Here is a 16,052-nt window from a genome sequence, read left to right as displayed (position 1 = left end):
CCCAAGGAGTGGGGAGTTGTGCTCCACCTCCTTGAGGGTGAATATTTACATAATTTATTTGGGATTCTTCTGCACCAGAGACTATCTCTTCTCCTCCATTTATTAAGATATTCAATCATTTATTTATATCAGTAGAGACTCAGGGGTATTTATTTTATACTTTGGGTTAGAATCTAATACTACTTTATGTATTTTATTGCTCAAATTGTTCCAGCTTTGGTGATTGGGAGCTTTTTCAGTTGATCCTTGTGAGCATTTAACATACTCCATCACTCCATCATTCTGTGTGTGTGTGTGTGTGTGTGAAAGAGAGAGAGAGAGAGAGACAGACAGACAGACAGACAGACAGCAGAGGGGAAGAGCATTTCCTTACTTTCTGGCACTACAAGATACTCCAGACTCATTTTTGTATATATTTCCTGCCCCAAATCCTAGAATCAACCATTTCTCCAAGGAGCTGTGATTCCTTTTATTAGAGACTAGTATTAGAAACCAGTATCTGGGAAGTAGGTTTGCTCATTGTTACTGGGGTGTTGTTTCTTTTAGGACCTCTCAGCTGACAGAACAGAGAAATATAGGTGTGTATACTAACCCATACATGCATACATCTCTATAAATATTTCTGTATATATTCATCTGTGTCTATATTAGGCTAAACCTAAATTCATACTGAGGTCTCCAACTAATCCATTGCCACATGGATCATTCTAGCCTCCTCCCCTTGCTGATCGGTAAATTTCCACTCTAACAGTGAGAAACCTGGCTCCCACCATCTGCCATCCACTTACTTAATTGTTCAATTCCAGTGTACATGTATAGAGGTATTAGGCTTTCATAAAATAAATGTATTTCCATTATAAAGATAATGTATATTTAACAAAGAAAATAGGAAAACTAGATACAAATCGAGAAAGAGCATCAAAAGTAGGCCCCATCACCCAAATACAACCTTTGCTGATATCTAGGGTTGTTTCCTTCACCTCTGCCTTCTCACTGGCCCTTTAAACCAGCCAAACTCTCCCCACACCCCCTAAAGCTGCTAGTGACCATCTCTCAGGACCCTTCCTGTCTCCCCCTGCATGGCCCCTAACTCTAGTCTCCACACCCAGAAGCTGAGCTGCTCTGCAGCCTTTGGACTTGATGCTTTCCTTAGCCTCCCTCGATTTGGCTGTTGGCCCTCTCAGGGATACCAGCGTAGCCTTACTTCACCTCTTGAAATGAGACACTGATTTGTCTCAGGCCCTAGTCCCTAGCCCCCACACCCCAAGACCCAATCCCAGCCTAGCCCTGTTTCCAGTCTCTTTCCTCCTGTCACTTTTGGCTCATTTTTCATAGTTGTAGTCATGTTTTAGATAGGATTTTGAATATTACTTTTTCCATCTTAACGTTATATCATAAGTGTATTCCATGTTATTGCAGTTTTCCCAATCACCATTTTCCTGTGTTAGTTCATCAACAGGATTTACTGTGGATTGTTTTTCGTTTTTTTTAAACCATATCCTATTGGAAACCTGAGTGGTCCCAATTTCCAGCTATTATAAGTCACCCTGAAATGACACCTTAGACCCTTACAGCCTTTTCGGTATCTAGAACAAATAAGACACATTAGAATATATTTAGAGTCACTCCCAGAAATTGAGTTATTAAATCAAAGAGTGTTTGAAATTTTCAACATACATTAGTAAATTTCTTAAACATGTGTGCTAGTACTAATTCAACTTAGGGTTAGTGTCAAAAGACAAGGCCTCGGGTTTCCCGGTCCCTAGCCCCATAGGGCTGCCTCTGGGTATTCTTGGGAGAAACAGAAAGGACCCCAGATCGACCCAGTGAGGCACTTCTTTGGTTTTCTTTTTATATTATGACATGAGTCCAGATATATTACAGACAAATCAAGGCCTCAAGCCATTGTAATAACAATAGCTGATATTTATTGAGGGCTTCCTGTGTGATAGGCACTCTTCCGACAGTTTAAGTAATGTGTTAAGTAATGTCGTTCTCACAACACTAAGACGTAGACATCTGCGGGTCTCCATTTTACAGTTGGAGATACTGAGCCATAGAGAAATTAAAGAACTTGCCCAAGGTCACTTGGTTTGTACATGGTAAAGATAGGATCTGAACTCAGGTGCTCTAATGCCAGAAGCCGTTGTCTTGGTGCCTCTGTGTGAGATGAAAACTCTCCATAAAACAGTCGCCTCAGTGCTGTGTAGTATTTACTTGCTCCCAATACCAACCCTATGAAGGGTGCTCCCTTGTCATATTCTATGTGTCTTTTTTTTTTTTAATTTCCAATATAGAAAAACTCGTCTTATTTAAATGGGTCAAAGAGCACTATGAATAAAGGTCATTTTCTTTATTGACGAGCTTTCCAAAAAAGAAATTTGCATTTCTGCTAATTAAAACTATATCACAAATACAGGTGATGGTTCAGTGTTCTAGCAAATAAGGAAGTACAGGGTGCCACGCTGAGCTCAGCAACTAACTCTGGGCTTTCCTTGCTCTTCGGGGACCAGTCTTTCCCCAACGCCTTGGGGATTCCTAGAAACAATCCTGAAAAAGGTGCATGACTCTAGAAAATGTTTTCTTATATATAAAAAAGATCAGTTCCTTATCTTTCTACATAGAATGTCTAAGAATTGTCCTTCCTACACGGGTAAGGGGATCGGGTTGCAGTGGTCTTTAGTAGCTGGAGAAAGCAAAAGAGATGATTTTAAAGATGGCCTTTGAAAAGGTTAAGATTCCCTCCACCATCGCTGCTCTAACTGTATTAGTTACGGTAATACTAGAATCTCAGTAGATGAACCCACTAGCCATTTATTTCTGATTGATGTCAAATCCATTGCTAGGGCTCTTGCTCAGCAAGGGGCCTTCCATGGCCTCCCTTGGGGGCCCAAGTTCCCCCCATCTTGAACTAGGTCCGGAGCACCAGCGGATGGGGAAAGAGAGTCTGCAGAAGGCACCCGTGCTTCTTCACCGCCTCAGCCCAGAGGTGAAAAGTGTATTTGCACTCACGTTCTGCTGGTAACCAGCAGTCAAAGGGCCTCCCCCGCGAGTGTGGGAGACGGACTCCCTGGCTAGGCGGCTGCTTTCCAGCCACACCTCAACGTCACGGAGGCGAGGGCCAGTCCTAGTGGCTGGCTCGTCAGCTCTGTCATGAGAACCGTAGATGGCCTGAGTTCCAGTTCCTGAGAATGCTGAAGCCAGCGGGAAAAGTGGAGGAGGCCGCTCTGTGGAAGGGTAGAGCACCGACCCCACGCCTGCTGCTGACCTGCGCCACATGGCCCTGGGCTGGCACTGGCTACTGAAATGTGCGGAGAGCTATCTTGCTGCATGCTGGACACGGAAATCCTGGGGAAATCACAGTCCTTGATGGCTGGACTATAAAGTGAGCACAAAATAAGAAAAGTTAACGAGGCATGTGGAGCAACCAAATAGAAGTGGGGGTGTGGGGTGGTTTATCCATGGGCACTGACTTCGTTAAGCAACAGAAAAACTGCTTGATGTTTTAGAACAAAACAAAACAAAAAACCCAGATGCTCTCTAACTGTGTGGCCGTGCGCCTGACATTTGGCCACTCTGGGGCTTAGTTTATGCAAAAATGATGATGTGGCCTGATTGTTTCCAAAGCATCTTCTATGATCCTATGACCTATGAACTATGGAATGGTAACGAGCACTTCTAGAGCCCTGAGAAAAGCCTCCTGTTACAGATCTTGATCTGGCTGGTGGTTACACAGATGTGTTTACTTTGTAAACATTCACTGAGCTGTACACTTATGATTTGTGCACTTGTCTTTATGTACATTGTCCTTCAGTTTTAAAGGTTTACAAAGGAAAAAAAAAAAAAACCCTTGTCACTTTATCCACCCCTCTCCAAATAAGGATCCTAACATGGTTTTCAGAGTCCAATCCAGGCCATGAAACATGCACAAGATAGAGACATCCTTTGCTGGGCATGTCCCCAAGATCTTTTTCCCCTGCACTCAGTGTCTCTGGGACAGGGTAAAGGCAACTACCTGCTTCATACGCACTCAGACTTTTCTAGAATCCCTGATTCTCATAGATGTGAAGTCTAGGGAAGGAGGAAACAAGGCAAAACGTGGCCATAATCTTTAAGCCCACTGACTGGTTTTCTGTGGCTCTTGGCAGAATCTTCAGCGGGGGTCTCCTTTGGTGCTGGGCATGCCACATCTCTGGCCATCAGCCACGCGTTGTAGGCCCCTCTGAATGGTCCTTGTCTTCAGGCAGTTCCTTAGCCAGAGGTCATCCTTCTGCCACCATGTGACCTCATCTTCAGACCACACCGGACTGGCCAGAGATGGACACATGTCCAAGCAGCAGCACATCTATGGGTGACCAGAAGCCAAGAGGTAGCCTGGAGTAAAAGTTCCACATAAATAGAGATGACAGATTAACTGGTACAGCCCAATCCTCCTGGGGAGCTTGGATGTGTTACAGATACAGAGTCGGGCAGGTGGATGAGAGCCCCAGAGGAAAGTGCCTAAGAGAAGGCGGGCAGAAAGGCCTTGAGGAAGAAGGGTCACGAGTGGCCGTGACCATGAACAAGCTTTGCACAGGCAGAAGCCAAGAGATTAGCAGGCTACAAGGTGAGGCAGTTGATTGGCAGGAGCAGACACAGAAATCCCAAGGAGGAGGACACTGAGTGAGAGAAATGGCAGAGCCCAGAGAAGGTGGCCATGAAGCGTGAGTTGCCCGTGAAGAGGCCCCACGTCTCCACTCAGGCTCGCTTGGCAGCCCCTGTCCTGCCGTTCTTGCTTTTCCTTCTTGGTGTAAGCACAAGAGCAAGATTACAGTCACCTTTATTTAATCTCTCAGTTCCCACATCCATAAAAATGGGGATAATAATGCCTCCTTCTCAGCATTTTATGGAGTTTAAATCAGTTGATACATGTAAAACACTTAGACTAGTGCTTCCCACATACTAGGGGCTCAAGACGCATTAGTCATATTGATGGTGATGATGATGATTATTTTCACATGCGTTCTTAACCCCACAAGACCCAAAGCGATCAGAATGACTCTGTTCCTTTCATTCAAAAGGCCCTAATTATTTTACCTGGTATTTTTAATTCTGAAGTATGTGGCTCAATATTAATTCAATTCTGGCCTTACCTCTGCTCATAACTTTGCTTCCAAACACAGTCCGGTTTCCTCTCTTGGGGCTGTCCTCTAAAAGAGTTGCTTCCTGTCATAGCTATTAGTAGCATCACCATCATCTGAAGGGAGCCTGCGGATGTTTTAGGTACTAGAGAAACTGCGGTAATCTAGAAGCATTAGGAACCTTGGCAGCAAGTCTGACCCGAGCAGTAAGGAAGAAGGACATGCTGAGTATGCCGATGTGAGCTTGGAATGCAAAACTAACTTTTAAGAGGAATGGCAAACTGGAAAATGTATGCTCTACCCGCACAGTATTCTAATAGATGTCCTCCTCCACGGAAGCCCTGAGATCTTGAAGCGTTCAGTTGCAAGGACCTCTGGGAGAAGATAATTGTCTTAGCTTGGATTCCTCCAGAGGCTGACTCAGAAACAAGGTCTCCCGTACACAGAGCTGATCTGGAAATCTGTCGGAGGGAGCACCAGAGGGGAGCAGGCAAGTGAAAGAGGAAAGGGGGGCAGCCGATAAGGAGTGTGGTATCGAGCCGGTGATCACTGTGGGCAACTGGCTTCGGTTCCCAGCACTTCCGGCCTGCCACCGAGGAGGGCCGTGCAGACTTCAGGGGCCAGGAAAGGTCCAGAAATACAGGTTCTGGCAAGTGGGAGTCAGGCTGGAGTGCCCCGAAGTGCTGACGACAAGGGGGGACGGGCACAGCGCCTGACCGCACCTGCTGCAACAGCCCGGCCTCGCCTGGAGATGCGGCTGCGTCTGCACTTCTGGGGTCAGGTGCTTGACTTCCAAGCCATCCTGACAACCTGCACTTCGTCTTTTCGCAAATCATCTGGGTTGAGACAAATGGAATGGTTCTCCTAAAATGGTAATTGCGTTTTCCTGGAAATCGGCACAGGTTTGCTTATCTGCCACTTACACGTTGCAGCACATAGCACGTGCAGATCGTGAGCATGTTGAAAAAGCTGCACAGAGACCCAGCACAAGTCTGTTCACAGACCTGCCCAGAGGACACCAAATGCTATGTTATTTCCTCCTCCCGACTGCGTGTCACCAACAAAGGAACCCTACATGCTGGAAGTGGTGCTTTTCCGAGATCTCGCAGCAGGCTGCAGACGTGAGATTTATGTCATTGGAGGGTCTGGCAGCCTTTTCTGCAGCGCACGGGTGAATACTCAGGATGGGGAACGTTGCTATTTTAATTTACATGCTATTGCTACCCGTTTTGGCTGGCTTACCCAGAATGCCCCAGATACCTATTTGCATGGGAAGTGTTCCATATTTGTAAGACAGACCATCTTGTGGAAATTGGTGTTTTGTCACTCTCCCGAACAGTGTGAAGTTAGGAAAATGGCTTGTGTGTCTTGTTTGTGTTATAAAATTTCAGCATTTTTTTCTCCATCTTTCTTTCTTATCAACATTTTTCTCAAGGGAGCGCACAAAAGCCAAAGGGATCCTTTTTACCATTTTTTTTTTTTCAGAACCATCCAACGTGAAAAATAAAACCTTCTGTTATGCCTTAATTATTGTTTGCAAAAACTCGGAGTAGTTTCATGCCATGATTTCTGTATACTACTGGGATGGCTTGGTAGAAACATGAAAGCTTTCAGAAATCATTTTGAGAATTTCTTCTTTTTATTTTTCTCTTGGAATATTGATATATTGAACAAAATTTGCTGCAGATATTTATTTTTAAAAGCCATATAATTTCTTTTATATCCTAACTAGTATTTTGCAATGTATTTCTATGCATTATTGAATTAATCACATTTTTCAATTTCATTTTTATACGATGAGTTTTGTTTATAGAACGCTCAAATTGCCATATATAATATACGTGCATATTTAAAATGATAGAGAGAAGCATTCAAAATTCCAACAAGAATCTCATATAATTGCAGTGGTGTAATAGAATATAATGCGATAAAAATGCAATTTATCCCAAGGACATATTTGGCAGAATGCAAAGGTCACTGTTCTCTGACCCTAATTTTCAAGCTTCTGTCTGACATTTATATTGTATATCATTAAGAGCATACACAAGTATATCATGTCTTTTTGAGACTAATTTTACATAAATTATGTGTCTCTATGATTTGTTTGCATAATGGGGTCTTTAGTCTATATTAGGAATGTCACGTAGACCAGCTCCCTGCCATCACAAGAATGCTGGAAGTAAATCAGAGAAAAGAGAAGTTGGAGAGTTCTTCTGAGACATTCTAAGAAGAATCAACAGGAGACTTCTTCCAGCAATAAAACAGACTGAGCTCATATTCTATTACTAATATGTAGAAATGCTGAAAAAACATATCTCCAGAATTTAAATATATACATGGGCTCAGAAACGGATAAGGAAATCCCCAAGTGCCAGATGAGAAGAAAGGAATCAAAGTCAGAGCACTAAGGCCGAACAGGTACTCCAGGACCATGAAGATTTCATCTCGGACAGGCTCTGAAAAGGGGCACGGCAAGCTTGCCAGGGAAGCAAGCCTGGCCCAGGGAAGTTATGAGGAGACTGGTGGCTGGGCCCCTGGGCTGAGAGAAGTCCTCTGCAGGAGATGAAAAGCCTAGCACGACGTACCCTACTCGGTGTATAACTTGAATTCACATTTCCTGTATGGCACAGGAAACCCAAGCCAAACAACTAACATAAAAACGGATTTAGAACCTTTCGGAAACTCCAGAATTCCCAACTGAAACAAATGCAGAACCACTCTGCAGGTCCATTTTCACAGCTAGTGACTCACAGGACTCCAGGAAAAAAACCAACCCGCCAAAGAAGAATTCACAATAAAAGTTTATGATTGTATAGAATAGCGCACTCATTGTGAGGGGCAGTTAGAAAGTTCAGCAGACAGGAGAATAAGCACCCCAAGTTGGATATTATAGAATAATCTTAAAGATATTATAAGTATATTTTAAATAGTTGAAGATATAAAAGAGCAAACCAAAATGAAAACCCAAAATAATATGAAAAAAGACCAGAGATATTTGAGAACGAGATAGAGTTTCTACTGATGAAAAATAGAGTCATAGAAATTAGTGGACAGGTTGAGCAGTAGTGTAAACAATGGCGAAAGGAAACTTAGTGAGTTAAATGGTACATGTGAGGAAATTACCCCACAGGTGGCAGAGTGGGAGAGGGGGAGAGAGAGAGAAGAGAAATGAACTATGAGAGTAATTCGGAGCAAGTTCCAACATATGTCTAATCAAAGTTGCAGAATGAAAAATCAAAGGGAAATGAAACGGGGGAGAAGCAATATTCCAAGAGATAGTGGCTGAACATTTTCTGGGGCCAAAAAAAGACATGAGTTTTTAGACTAAACAAAGCATGTCTTGTCCCTAGCAAGAGCAATTAAATCTACACCTTAAAAAAATGTGGTAAAACTACAGAGCACTCCAGTAAAGGAGAAAATCTCAAAACCAGAGGGGAAAAGAAAAAAAAAAATAGCCTGCAAAGGAACCATACAGGTTATAATTCAGTCAAGTGGCCAAACCAAACTGCAAACACAGCTGGGAAATGCAGTCAGGCCATGTGTCCGAGAAGATGGACACATGGCTTTCAGAGACCAGATAGCATCTCTGCCACAGTGGAATTATCACCTTCTGAGTGGTGAGCTCAGGCCTATGGAAGAAGAAGGGAAGAAGAAGGATGCTCTTGGGAGATGAAGCCTTTCTAACTGTCCTCCAATCACACTACACAAAACGCTGGAACTTTCTTCTCTGACATTATCATGGCTTTACTGTTGTAAATGGCAGGGAAAGAATTCCCCCACCAGATCGAAAATAATGTGTTCTAGAAATGAATCTTGTCCAACCTAAACTCACAGAGAAGGGTGATCATTTGGGTTTATTTCTCAAACACTGAGCTAGCCACTCAAAGAATAATAAACTTAAGAAGATCTCAGTGAATCTCCCAGGTTAGCCCCTGACTGAGCCAGGTGTAGGGTGACTGACTGAGCTGGTTTGCCGGTACCGAGGGATTTCCTGAGATGAGGGCCTTCCAGTGCCCAAACCAGGGAAGTTCCAGGCAAACCAGGATGACTTGGTCACCTTAGCACATATCCTTACCTAGACGCACCTATTGCACTGCTAATAATTCTACCCTATGGTTGGGGGCATAAATTGGTGGGCAGCTGTCTGCCACAGTAACAGTTCCCTCAAAGAACTGACGGAGCCAGCATGCAATATGGGGGGTGGGGGGTGGAGAAGAACAGTTCGGAAATACAAAGGCCCTGAGGCAGGAGTGTATCTGGCATCAAGGAGGAAAAGCAAGGGGGCCAGTGTGGCTGGAATAGGGAGGTGATGTAGGATATCCCGGGGGTATCTTTTCAGGTTCTCTCTCCAAGTGTGGTTGTTCATTTCCCTCCAACTGGCCATAATTTGCTTATAAAAAAATGATGAAGATTTTGGCTAACTCCTTTGCTAAAACCCAGTTACACAGTCTGTGGCCTTTCCCTGGTTTAATAGTTTGATAGCCCTATCAAAAAAGTTAACTGACACAAGCTACCAAAGCTTAAGCTTTGAGGCCCCTCACCTGCACAGACCCCTAACAACCCCCTGGAAGGGGCCCTGGCAACATGTTCACGTGTCCTGTGTTTTTTGCAAAATTTGCAAAAATAGGGCATTCTAGCCACATTCAGTTTAAGTCCTCTGTCTCAAGTTCTCCTTCCCCTCTGTCATATATCTACCCTACACCTGGCTGAGTCTGGGCCAGGTGAATGCGGTGAAAATGATTACACCATATCCAGGCCTGCCCCACAGACCAGAGAAACCTCTTAAGCGATATTCCATTTTTTCGTTTCTCCCATCTGCTGATTTGATGTTAACACCCCAGAGCAACTTGGGAAGCTCTGTGTTGTGGACGACAGAGCCTCCTTCAAATCTGGTGGCACTCAAGTGGCCACAGACATTTTTGAGATGGGGCTGAAGGGAATTTGAGTTGGGGGTGCACTTAATTTACGTTTAGTGGGAAATATTTATGTGGTTCACAGTGACTGGTCTGTATAGTTAATTTATTGTTAACCAGCCCAATACAAGAGTGTCTCTGGAATCCTTCTGCTTATTTTCTGTGCCAACACATGCGGCATTGTGACAAAGACTCTCCTAGCCATATTGAGATACCAACTGGACCTACAGCACCAAGTACCAAAGGTATGTGCAGGGTGGAGGAGGAAGAAGGTCTGGAAAGCATACAGCTTGATGTTGTGGAAAATTCTTCCATCAACAGACACAAATGGAGGATTCAGTTCTCATTGATGCCTAATCAAAATGGACGTTTTCTTGGCAAGGGTATACTTGGTGTGCTGGGTTGAATAGTGTCCCCCAAAACTCATGTCCATCCGGAACCTCATAATGCTGACCTTACTTGGAAATAAGTCCTCGAAGATGTAATTAAGTTAAGATGAAGTCATACTGGATTAAAGTGGGCCCTAATCCAAGGGCTGGTGCCCTTATAGAGGAGAGGGCCCACAGAGACACAGAGAAAGCCATGTGAAGATCAAGGCGGAGGCTGGGGTGATGCTAGGAGCCATGAAGCCACAGGCCAAGAAATGCTAGGAGCCATGAAGAGCTGGAAGAGGCAAGGAAAGAGTCTCCCCTCCAACCTTTGGAGGGAGCACAGACCTGCTGACACCTCGGTATGGGACTTCTGGCCTCCGGAACGGTGAGCGAGTACACTTCTGTCGTGTCAAGCCGCCCAGTTTGTGGTCATTTGCTTGGGCAGCAGTAGGAAACTTAATAAATGCAGTATTTATAATTACAAGCACATGATGTGTTTTTTCCCTTGATTAATTGGAACAAATAGAAATAGAATTCCTGTGCTTATATGCACAGACTTATAAGCAGTAAGAACATGTGTGTGAGGTTATATGTTATAGGCATCCCAGCTAGCAATAATAAAAAGATGAATTTCAATCAGCTACGATGGAGGTAAGGCTGAACTCTTTCTGTTGTTTCTGTAGAACATGATACTGTAAAATTATTGTCACATGAAGACGTAATCAGAGTATCCAGCTAGAAGAAAGGAAAAAGTATTGTAAATATATTTCAGGAAGCTAATTCATACAAAATACTGTCATTTTATGATTTTTGTTTGGGAGCTTTGTCATTCTTCTTTTTTAGTTTACAATTTGTTGCAAGTTTTGTCCTTATTCTAAGTAAATACGTTTGTACCTAATTTTGTTATTTTGTATGTTTTTTTTTTTAAAGATTTTTATTTATTTATTTGAGAGAGAGAGAAAGCACGAGCCAGAGGAGGGGCAGGCTCCTCGCTGAACAAGGAACCTGATGTGGGGCTCGATCCCAGGACCCTGGGATCATGACCTGAGTGAAGGGCAGAGGCTTAACCGACTGAGCCACCCAGTCGCCCCTGTATGTTTTTTTTTTAAAGTAGGCTCCACGCCCACTGTGGAGCCCAATGTGGGGCTTGAACTCACGATGCTGAGATCATGACCTGAGCCGAGATCAAGAGTCAGATGCTTAACCGACTGAGCCAGCCAGGTGCCCCTATTTTGTATGATTTTTTTTTTTTAAAGATTTTATTTATTTATTTGAGACAGAGAGAATGAGAGAGAGAGAGCACATGAGAGGGGGGAGGGTCAGAGGGAGAAGCAGGCTCCTTGCTGAGCAGGGAGCCCGATGCGGGACTCGATCCAGGGACTCCAGGATCATGACCTGAGCCGAAGGCAGTCGCTTAACCAACTGAGCCACCCAGGCGCCCTATTTTGTGTGATTTTTAAAAGAGCTCCCTCCCACCAAATTCTGCAAAGCTTCAGGCCCCACAAAGCCTAGTCTGTCCTTGGGCATGAAAAACTGACTCCAAGGGAATTCTGCATCAGCATCTGTTCACTGCACGATTTTCTGAAATCTCTGGGCAAATTAAGCCCTCTGGAAGCTTGTATCATAAGTGAACCCAGTAATCTCTAGATTTACAGCTATCCTGGACAAACAGGATTTTCACGAGGTAGTGAAAACAGCTCTAAATTTGCTTGTGCTTCTCGTGGTTTCGACACAGCAGTTCGAATGGCAGCTCGGGCGGAACAAAAGTCTGTTGTTCCAGACTGTCATGTGCATTGCAGACTGTTGGGCATCCCCGGCTCCCGCCCACTAGATGCCAGCAACAGGCTCCAGTCTTTAGTGTGAGAATCATGGTCAAACATCTCCGCATCTCCCCTAGGCTTGTCATGGGGGGAAGAGTACCGCTCCCACTGAGAACCACCGCTGCAGCAGATGGCCCCGAGATGTTCTCTGTAAATCCCATTTTATCAGATTAAAATTAAATTAGAACTTAATGCGCGGGCAAGGCCCCTTGCTTCGTGCCTCACTGATGGGGCAGACCCTCCTCGGCTCTTCCAAATCAGCCCCTTTCCCCCACAGGGTAGCCTGGGAAACCTATCTTGGAAAAGCTCCCCACGAGATTCTGACATCCACTGAAACATTGGTTCTCTGATGAGAGTGATTTTGTCCCCCAGGGGATATTTGGCAATGTCTGGGGACATTTTGGTTGTGACAACCAGGGAGTGGGTGCTACAGTGAGCAGGACAGCCCTCACGACAAAGAATGGTCCAGCCCCAAATGTCACATGTACCAAGGTTGAGAAGCCCTGATCTAGACATTAGATGGATCCCTGAAATAGTCTATGTGAGACCCATTTTAAAAAAGCAAATTCTCTTTTAACATAGTTGACACTTCGTGTCCACCAAGTCCTAAGGTTTTCAACCGGGCTGACTTGCCTGGGAACCATAAGCAGTGCGCAATTCATCCCCTGAATTGTTGGGAACCCTCTGGCTTTGCTCCCCATCCCTTTCCCACATCTGTCAAGCTGCCCCCAGCCCTTCTCAGATCCGACAGGGTTTGCCTGAGCCCCCAGGGAGTCCTGGTGTCACTAGCCTCCCTAGGCAATTATGACACAGCCGGTCTATAAATACTGATCAGACCTTTTCTTCTTGGGTACACAGGAATCACATTTCGCAGCCTCTCTTGCAGTCAGTTTGAGGGCCATATGACAAAGTCCTTGCCCATGAAATGGGGGCAGAAGTGATAGGCCCTTTTCCTGGCTGGCTTAACGCTGGGGTAGCAGGGAGGGCATCCAGAAGGGCCCTGTGGAGGGAAGCCAACAGTAACCATGATGCTGGCTAGTGAGCCCACCAGAGGAGGTGCTAAGGGGGGCGGAGTGACCCCAGGGCTGAGGGCTGCAAGGTGAACCTGAGGCTGGGGGCCCTAGGGAGTCCCAGCTGGACTTCAGGAGGATACACAGCATGTGCAAGAGCCAGGAGAGAAAGTGGGGCCCTGAGTAGCTGAGCACCCCAGTTGTGGGAGTGGCCAGCTATATATTCTAGCCGCAGAGACAGCAGGGCGAACGGGGGCGAATGGACAGGGACGCCATTGCTACGGAGGCCTGCAAGGACCCAAAGAATGTCATGAGGACGTGGCCGGTCTCTGACTCTCTGCCCACACCCCTGTCCCTTGAGGATGCCGGGTAGAGCTCAGAAAGGGACTTTTCTCACATATTCCCCTAGGTTTTTATTTTTAAACTTGTTAAACATTGAGACAAGTTGCAAGAGTAATACAGTCATCACCTGGAACCTCTTCACCAAGAGTCACCTAACGTTATTCCATTATTCACTCTCTCTTTCAACTCTGTTCCCTTCCCCCCCTCCTCCCTCCCTCTCTCTCTCTCTCCCTTCCTCCCCCCTCCCTCCCTCTCTCTCCCCTCCTCCTTCCCTTCCCCTCTTTCCATCCCCCCTCTTTCTCTTCCCTCCCTCCCTCCCTCCTTTTGCTGAAACCTTTGCAAGTAAGTATCATAATGTGTGTTATAATCCATTCTTCTCCTTCATCTTTGTGATGGTTAATTGTATGTGTCAACTTGACTGGGCTAAGGGATGTCCAGACAGCTGGTAAAACATTACTTCTGGGTATGTTTGTGAAGGTATTTCTGGAAGGGATTAGCATTTGAATCAGTAGACTGAGTGAAGAAGAGCTCTCTTCACTAATGTGGCTGGGCATCATCCAATCCCTTGAGGGCCTGGCTGAAGAAGGGTATTTGCTCTCTCTGTTTGAGGTGAGACATCCATATTCTCCTGCCCTCAGGCATTAGTGCTCCTGGTTCTGGCCTTTTAGGCTCAGACCAGTACTTACTCCATTGAGCCTCCCTGGTTCTCAGGCCTTCAGACTAGAAATAAATTACACCAGCTTTCCTAGGTCTCCAGCTTGTAGACAGTAGGTCATGAGGCTTCTCGGTCTCCATAACTGTGTGAGCCAATTCTTGTAATAAATTTCCTCTCTCTCTCTTTCTCTCCCTTTCTCTCTCTCTCTCATCTATCCTATTGGTTCTGTTTCTCTGGAGAACCCTGACTAATATGGATTTTGGTACTAAAAGTGGTTCTAGAGGAACAGAATTTTAGGGGTGAATTTTCTGAACTGGTTCTGTGTTTCTGGAATTGGCTCTTTAACCTGATTAGATTTCAAGATGCTAATGACTCTATTTCCAGCAGTAAACAGAGAGGGTATAATTTTGTTACATAGTGCCAACCCCCCTCCATAGTGGCTATGGCCGTTTTTGCTTCCACCAGCAATGTGGGAGAGCGCCTGTTTTCCCACAGCCTTGCCAGCAAAGGGTTTTGTCAAGTCTGTGGGTTTTTGCCTAACGGATGGATGAGAAATGTAGTCTCACTGTAGTTTTAACTTATTATGTGTGAAGTTGAGCATATTTTCTTATATTTAAGAATCATTTGGGGGCGCCTGGGTGGCTCAGTCTGTTAAGGTCTGACTCTTGATTTTGGCTCAGGTTACGGTCTCAGGGTTATGAGATTGAGCCCCGCATCAGGCTCCGCACTTAAGCGGAGCCTGCTTAAGATTCTCTCTCTCTCCCTCTGCCCCTCTCCTCCTAAAAAACAATCATTTTTTCATCTTTTTCTCCAGACTGTCTATATTTGTCCATTTTAAAATTTTTGCTTTGGGTCTTTTTCTTCTTGATCTTTAAGAGCTCTTTATATATGTAAGGGAGATTAGCCCAGAAAGGGGCCTTTTTAAACTGAAAGAGAAGTTTTAAAACTGGGAGACATGAAGACATGATTGATTGAAAAGTTGAATTTGCTTTGCTAGTAAGCAGGAGAGAACACAAAGATGATTAGGTCATACACAGAAAAATAAGTAAGATAGCTTTCTCTTTTCTTTTTTTTCCCCACATAGAAGTCTAGTGTGAACAGAGCTCCAGAAGAATTTCAAATCAAATGGGCTTTCCCCCTGGACTTCCTAAAAGTGAGACCAGCTGCTGATACATGTAGCCAATTTGCCAAGCAGCTCCTTTTTAAAAGAACAAGATGATGATGTAATCTCAAAAAGAAAACTCTTAAAGAAGAGGACATAGTTCTGGTTTTTAAATACTGTAACGGGTGGCATGATTAGAGGATAGCTGTTTTAGTACCCACGAAGCCAGGTGTTTCATAACTAATGGTAACACACTCTTGGCCCTAATTTGAATTTGGGGCGTATGTTTAAAGTAGAAAATAGCAATAGAAAAATGTGGAACTCAAACTATTGTCTCCAGATAAACATCTTGTAGTAACGATAACTTGAGAAGGTTCTGAGTGTGGAGAGTTTGAACGTGGTCATGCAGCGTCTGCACGGCATTCTCTTTGATGAGAAATGAAAAGGAGAGGAAAAGCAACCAAGCGCCCTAAGGGAACACGTCTTGATTCTTCCCTTGAATCTTTGCAGTGGCCGAGATGTTCTCTGAGAAGAGAGGCCTTGGGCCGGACAGGTCCTGGAGAGATTGTTTCAAGTCCCATTCTCAGCCTTAGAGAGAGAGAGAGAGAGACAGCCCCGGACAGCGACCCAGATGCAGAGGCGCAGTGGCTCGAAGCAACCCTTGCCCGATACTCCGGATACTGGGCAGGCTGCCCCAGCTGACCATCTGTAAGAGGAAA

This window comes from Phoca vitulina, unplaced genomic scaffold (assembly GCF_004348235.1).
Source record: "Phoca vitulina isolate PV1807 unplaced genomic scaffold, GSC_HSeal_1.0 scaffold55, whole genome shotgun sequence".
Taxonomy (NCBI): domain Eukaryota; kingdom Metazoa; phylum Chordata; class Mammalia; order Carnivora; family Phocidae; genus Phoca; species Phoca vitulina.
The sequence above is the reverse complement of the archived record's forward strand: the minus strand, read 5'-3'. Positions refer to the sequence as shown.